This window comes from Bos javanicus, chromosome 23, assembly GCF_032452875.1.
Source record: "Bos javanicus breed banteng chromosome 23, ARS-OSU_banteng_1.0, whole genome shotgun sequence".
Taxonomy (NCBI): domain Eukaryota; kingdom Metazoa; phylum Chordata; class Mammalia; order Artiodactyla; family Bovidae; genus Bos; species Bos javanicus.
Window position 1 is genome coordinate 31,757,296 of NC_083890.1, and position 7,939 is coordinate 31,765,234.

At 38.3% G+C, this 7,939-nt stretch overlaps 1 non-coding gene across 1 annotated transcript; it reads right to left on the reverse strand.

Annotated features, from left to right (window-relative positions):
- Positions 1-197: 197 nt before the first annotated feature.
- TRNAM-CAU (transfer RNA methionine (anticodon CAU)) lies at positions 198-270 on the reverse strand. Its single transcript has one exon. It is a non-coding gene; the product is annotated as a tRNA-Met (tRNA).
- Between the last annotated feature and the right edge of the window lie 7,669 nt (positions 271-7,939).

Genomic DNA, 7,939 nt, shown 5'->3' on the forward strand with positions numbered 1-7,939 from the left:
AACTTCCGGAGAAACATTGCTGGAATGCTCGTCTAAATGGGAACCCGGAACGGTTATCGTGAGAAAACTCTGACACAATCTCACGTCTTGATACTTCACAGCAGAGCAAACTGCATGCCAGAGGTAAATGAATGCAAAAACAAAACTCAAGGAAAATGAACGCGCCTAAGGAAAAGCAAGCAAAAGAAAAAAAAACGTGCCCTCTCTGAGGCTCGAACTCAGGACCTTCAGATTATGAGACTGACGCGCTGCCCACTGCGCTAAGAAGGCTCTGGAATTAAATTGTTGGCTAGGCTCTAAAGAAACTATCTAAGCCAGTGCTTGCCCTCTTGGCTTTTCTTGTTGCTTGCCCTCTTGGCTGTTCTTGGTTTCTGTTCATCTGGATCATCGGTCCCTCAGAGTGAACAGTCACATTTTCACCATCCAGAGTCTTGTCTCTGAAATGATACTCTAACCGAATAGTAGTTGGGTGAATGTATAGAAAATTTTCATACCTTGAAACATGTATGTAATTTTTTTTGCCCAATAATTTAGTTCTACCATATTTTCCAAAGTACGATTTGGGGTTATTTTTCAAAAAGTTAATGTGTGTTTGGATTTACCCATGTTTTTGTCTATACATTTTCTCACCATGATTTGCACTGTAAGTCTAATAGAATGCAAATTCTTCGTCTTTTTTATCTACTAATTTGTCCAAAAAGTCTAGAGCAGCGTCTTTGAAAATATTTACTAAGGAATATATCTATGAAAATTTCCTTCCTTTTATAGTATATTCTTGAGATTTCCTTTATTGAGGGTCTCTGTGGGATAAACTCTCAAATTTTCTTTTGTCTCATGCTATCTGTATATCACTATCATTCTTCAAAAATAGAGTCACTAAGTGTAATTTTAGTTGAAGAGTTATTTTATTTCTTCAATTTGAAAATTACTTTGAGCTATTTTCTAGCTAACAGTGTTACCTTTGCAGGCAATCTCTCTTCTATTTTTTGAGAATTGTTGTTAGTCTCTAGTGTCATTTTGGTACTCTTGCCCCTCTTCTTCCTCTCCTTTTTCTCCTCTTCTTTTACAGTTTCACTGTGATGTAACTGGCTATGGATTTCTTTTTATAGTCCCAGCTTTTGGTGAATTGGATTTCCTGAATCTTTTCTATAAATCTTGAATTTATAGGTGAAAAATTCTCATGTATTTATGCATTCATTTTTTAAATCATGGTCCCCTACCCAACATCCTCTCCTGTAGATAGAAATTATCACAATTGTCACTAAACAAGCCAGTGTTCAGTCAGATGACCATCCATGATAATCAGTAGAAAGAAATTGATGGAGGCATAGCCAAGTGTTGGAAATGTTTGAATATTAAATACAGCATTAATTTATTGCTTAAAATTAAATCCATATTGCCGGGGACCAGCCCCGGCTGATCCAGGGTATTCGAAGGAGAGACGGCGTCGGCGAGGGTCAGGATACGATAGTTTCAATTAGATATTAATTAGAGATATAAAGAGTAATAGAATAAGGATAGCTCAGTAGGAAAATTCAGTGGAGAAAAGAGGCTGAGTAGCTTGGTTTACGCGGGAGACCAATAAAACTTCAAGACAAGAAGTTTGCACCACTTACGTAGGCCGCAGGCGTCCTTCCGTTCTCCCGAAGGAGAGGAGACACTGAGGCCTCCCCGGTCGGATCTTAGAAGCCCAGGCATAATTAGTAAGCATGGTGGGTTCCGCGCTCCAGATGGAGACTCAACCAGAGTGAGAGAGAGAGAGCGACATGGGGAGACCAGTATTTCGAGAAACTGATCCCAATTCTTTATTTTCCATGGTCTACTTTTATACACTGAGATGTTATACAAAAGTCACGTGGGGAAAGCAGTCCTGACTTTTATTAAAGTCAGGTGCTTCACACAAATGTATACAGAGGTCTTAGGGGTGTTACATCATCTTCTGGCCAGGGGGACCTGCTGACAATTTACGACCCTCTCCTTGTGACAGCGGTCAGTCAATCAGGACACTTATTTCTCTAGGGCTGATTATTCTCAAAACAGACGCCACCCAAGTAAAGTTACACTCCTACAGGGTGAGGGTGTAGTGGGTTTTAGTTAAGGAAAGAATTTACTTAGCCTAAGGTCTAACGTGATTAATATCAAAGGTTAATTCTATATATTCATTAATGTGTGTAAGGCCAGGGGATATGGAGACTTAGCAACAAACATTGGCTCAACAAATGAAAAACCCTTCACCAACACAATTTCTAATTAGCCCACTATACTTATAGTTTTCTAACTTCTCTAAAGAACCTGTTTTTAGAGGGTTTAAAGCATCTTGTGCCTCTCACGGTTGGGAGGCTGTGAGCAATCACATGTGGCCGGAGGAGCCTGTCAGGCAGGCTAGAGAACCTTCAGAGGAGTTTGTAGGTTAAAACACTCTTATCACGCCCAGGAATTATTATTAACTGGAGCTCTAGGTTAACTCTTTCTCTGAAAGAGGTGGTGGGGGACAGCCCCCCGTAAAGTCAGAGATGTAGGTGAGAGCACAAAGTAGTAAAGTAGGCAGGCTCTGGTTATGGGGGTAGATGCTCGAGGAGTTCCAGGGGGACTCCTGAGGCTCGATCCCGCCTTTGCGTACGTCGAGCCTCCTTCCTCATGACCTTTGTCACGGGCGGAGTACCTGACTCTGGCCCCCAACATCTCCCCCTTTTTTATTTCTTAAAACAACCAGATGCAGCTCAGTCGCGAGCTTCCGAATGTTCTGCCAGAGAATCCTGACAATACAAGGAAGAATGATTATGAGAAGTAGGATTAGATCACCAAAAACAACATAACTAGGGATATTAGACAGAATATTTTTTCCAGAAATAAAGTTAGAGAAGGTGTTAAAAAAAAATCATTAGCTGCTCCAGTGGCGGTAAAATCCAGTCGAGAGTGTTCCAAGGTCTGTATTTGATTATGAAGTTTCCCTAAGTCCAGGCCAATATCAGAACTGTTCCAAACACCTGAGATATGATTTTTAATCTTTTCCCATTCATAATCTGTCTTGTTTACCTTCAAAGATGTCACGCATATCCACCTGTAATCAGCGTGGCATGTCAACGCCATCTTCACCTTTAAAGCCTGTAACTCAGTCCCAATATGCATAATTGCTTCTTCTAAGGCGTCTACTCTCATCTCTAATTTCCTATCTATAGCTTCCTGTGTTGCTAGAGTTAAAGAAACAATTTTAGACATGGTATCAACATATTGGGCAGTATGCACTTGTTGAGTCAATGATATTGCTGCCGCAGTAACAGAAGTAATTGTTGCTATCAAAGCTGATATTCCTAGGATAAGCAAGCCCACAAACCGTCGCGATCGCATTAAATCCTGCAATTGTTGTAACACAGTAAGACCATAGCTATCATATAGGCACCATAAGATAGGATGGGCATTGTTAACACCACAAAGGAGCAAACATTACATTGAGGGTTTAAACAAGATGAAAGCATACATTGTTCACAAGTCACTACGTTAGGTCCACCTGAATAATTCATGCCTACATTAAGTTTGTTGGAGTCATTAGTAAAAAGGAAAACATAAGGCGAGTGTGGACAAGCTAAAACAGAATAAGTAGAATTATTTTCTGGTTGGAGTTCATGCTGCAGCAGCCCTGTCAGTCTCGCCGGGATCTCGATGTTTATCTTGTCTCCCCTGCCGGCGGGTTCCTCTTTTGTGATCGAAGCAATGGGGGAACTGGATGTCTGGGGGTCTGAAACATGGAGAATCAACCTGTCCCGGATCTAAATTGGAGAATTTGCATCCTGTGGAAAAATACAAGCACATCCTCGACCGCTAGTTAATAATGGGTCAGGACCCTTTCATTGTCCTGAGAGGAGGTCCTTCCATTTAACTAATGGTTTTGCATTTAATTGCTCCAGGCATCAATGACGAAGCATTGCAGTAGTTCCAGCCAGATCAGCATTTAGAATATTTATTACGAAAAGAGCATGTTGCAAGATTTGATGGGGAGAACTATACTTAAACTCCCCTTCTTTTAATTTTTGAATTTGAAGCTTTAATGTTTGATGTGCTCTTTCCACAATGGCTTGTCCCCGGGGATTATAAGGGATGCCTGTATTGTGTTTAATTTGAAACTGTAAACAAAATTCCTGAAAAGACTTAGAAATGTAAGCAGGAGCATTGTCAGTTTTCAGAGCTTTTGGTAGGCCCAAATATGAAAAACAAGTAAAGAGATGTTGTATAACACCTTTAACTGCCTCTCCGGTACGAGAAGTTGCAATAATGACATGAGAAAAGGTATAACAAAGGACAGTTTTCCAAATGAAGAGACATGAGTTACATCCATGTGCCAGAGTACGTTAGGTTTGAGACCATGAGGATTAACTCCCGTAGGTAGACTATATTATAAACAGTGGGGCAGTGTAAGCAAGAGCGCACAATCTCCCTAGCAGTTTCTCTGGGAATTTGGAATTGATATCTTAAGGTAGTAGCATATTGATGATGAAGTGAGTGAGAGGCTCTGGCCTCCTCAATCACAGTAGCCACTGTATTTCTGGTTAAGTCAGCCAAATCATTAAAGGCATTTAAAGGGCCGGGCAATCCGGAATGAGCCCGAATGAGTCCAGTGAAAAATATTTTATTTCTTTTCCAAATTTGTTGCTGTAATTTAGTTAACAAATGAAATATGGTAGTTTTATTTTCAGGCAAAACCGCAGTTTCAATGTGTGGAAACAACCTGACAATATATTGAGAATCAGAATAAAGGTTAAATTCTTCATCTGCAAACATAGCAAAAGCCTCTATGCCTTGTTATTTCAGCGCTTTGAGCTGAAGTTTCCTGTGTTTCTAAAACTTTTTGGTGATTTTTAGTAACTATGGAGGCTTTACCGTTTGCTGATCCATCAGTAAAAACTATCTGAGCACTTGGAATAGGAGATTGTTTACATCTGACAGGAAAAATAACTGGATGTCTGGATATAAAATTCAGCAAAACATGCGAGGGTAAATGATGCAAAAATTTTGACCAAAATAATTTCCTACGGCAATCTGCCAGTCCTCATCAAACATTAGAAGAGCATCAAGTTGTTCCTTATTATATGGAATTACAATTTCTGATGGCTCTTTACCAAATAATTTAATGCTCTGCTTTTTTCCTTTAATATCAAAGTAGCTATCAATCCTGGATAAGAAGCCACTACTTTTTTAGTTTGAGCGGGGAGATGGACCCACTCTAGGGGGCCGTTTTGTTATAAAACCAATTTTTTGTCTGGCTACTCCAATTACACCTATGGGGGTTTTATGGTAAAAGAATTGTCAAGCAGTTGTCAATTTAATTTTTTAAATTTACATTTTAACAGCATAAATTTTGGGATATGTTAATTTAGGTCTAATGTTTAGTTTAGGTCTCTGTACAAATTTAAACAATAAATGTATAACCTCCTTATCTCATTTTGGTATACAGATATATCTAAATGCAAAATGTATTTATATATGTATTTATACATGGCAACAAGTATAAACTTATTGACATAATCAATATACTTGAATTAATCTTTATAATTAATATGTTAATTAATATATATTACAGCAATACAACACGTACACAGCTAATACCAGCCAACACAAACCAATGTACTGTAATAATACATGTCACACATATATAATTATACAGTATATAGAGCATATATCATCACAGCACATCAAACCATACCAATTAATATCAGCCACACACATTATACTACTGCAATATATATTTGATTATACAGTATATATATAATATGCATATACAGTATACATACTAATTTATATACAGATTAATTAAGTATAGATCCATAAATAGAATTAGGTATACCTCTATTATATTTTATTTATACCCATACCTAATTAGGCAAACTGCAATTAGGCAAATATATTTATATTATGTATTTATAATAATATATATAGTATTATTAATTGTACCGCCTGTTGATCACTAAGAAATTGAGAAAACCCTTCTCTGAGTATCTCCTATTTGAGACAGCACGTCCCTCTCCCATAGGGTAAAGGGGAGCATAGGAACTACATAGGGTTGGAAAGTTTCACAGGTATCTTCAAACTGCCAATCTAACATTTTTGAACTTTTAACTACTGTGGGGGCTTGAGGGCAAATGAAACAAAATTTGACCCCTGAAATCTATCAGGGCAACTTGCCAATCATCACTATTTTGTAAAAGACTTGCAGTTGATCCTTATTGAATGGAATTACTATATTTGCTACTTCTTTTCTAAAAAGTTCCACACTTCCTTTTTCCTCCTTTTATAATTAATTGTGCCACCAAGCTGGGATAAGATAAAACTATTTTTCTTGGGGTCACTGGTAGATGGAACCAATGGGCCTTTTTGTCACAAGCATCCTGTAGGTGTATGTTTTATGGCAAGAATAATTTAATCTCATCTTTTGGTAATATTAATTCTAATTAACTGACCATTTAAAGTCTCATACACTTCAACAAGAGCTAACTCTGTCTCATTAGTCAACTTTTTCTTAGAACTGGAATTAGGATCAATTTTTAAGCAATCAAATAAAGGCTTTAAATCTGCAGTAGTCAGTTTTAAATGAGGGCGTATCCAATTAATGTCCCCTAATAATTTTTGGAAATCATTTAAAGTTAGTAAACAATCTCTCCGCAGCTTCAAAGGGGCATTATCAGTTTTTAAAACTTTTGGCACACCTAAATATGAGAAGCAAGTAACGAGGTGTTGCACAACATCTTTATAAGCTTCTCCAGTTTTTGTTTTGTAACCTAAATCTGGTCTATAGCTTTTTAGATGACAAGCAACCATCTAATCTTTGCTTGAATACTTCCAGCAACAGGGAACTCACTACTCTTCAAGGTTTTAAACTCTCCCTCACCTTTTTTTTTTTCTACAGCATTCTCACCCCGCATATCACTTTCTCTAATCCCACCAACTCATTTTCAGTATTATACGTGGGCCAGGAACTAGGCCAGTCTTTTCCAGCAATGTTAAGAGACGTCTGTTCTTGTGTCTAATAGCCCTGACATTTTATTTTCTTGAATTAAAAGATCTTTTAAAGGCCTTGGAGCTGTAATTCCCTGCACCCAAAAAGCTAGATCACTAAATCTAAATGCTCTGTGGCTCTTAGCTTGAGAAGTCAAGGTTTTTCTTGTCTGATAATAAGGTAAAAAGCAAAAGCTGTGTTACTCTTTGACCTTTATTAATTTGCACAGTTTTAGTAGGCGGTGAGAACAAAACTTTAATTTCTCAATATAATCAGAATCTACTACACCATGCACCACCGAAATTTTCTTTTTCTTTTTATTTACTTATTTATTTGTTTTCTTTCTTTCTTTCTTTCTTTTTTTTTTTTTTTTTAAGAAAGCGAGCTACGCCCTAGCACAAGTCCTACAATGCCCTCAGGTAGGGGGCCAGCCACTCCCGTTGGAATTGGAGTAACCTCGTCAAGGGTTAATATTGTTGCTAAATCCCCTTACCATTTGGCTTTTCTCTTAGCCTGGGTAAGACCCCCCTGAGGGGGTTTTCTCCAAGGAGCACGCTCTGCATATTGTGCATGCAGTCTGTTTTAAAAGCTCCACTGTTTAAAAAACTTTTTATCTTTTTCGGGCTTAGGCAACACTTTGAGAGGCTTTGGGGGCAAAGTGGGGAACTCTTGGGCCCTGGAAGGCGCAAACAGAGGCGGCGGCTATCGCCCCAAATCAGAAAGTGGTGGATAAGTTTTTTTAAAAGTTTGCGCAGAGGGGGAGGTAGCTCGCCAGGGCGTCTGGCCACAGTGTCCTGTAAGTCCTCTCCTCTCTCCTCTGCTGATTTTTTCTTCCTTCTTCTCTTTAAATCTTTCTCAAGTTTTCTTTCCCTCACTCTATCTTTTTTCCTTCCTCTTCTCTTCTCTTTTACTTTCTATCATTTCCTTCCTGTTTCCCTCTTTCATTCTCCC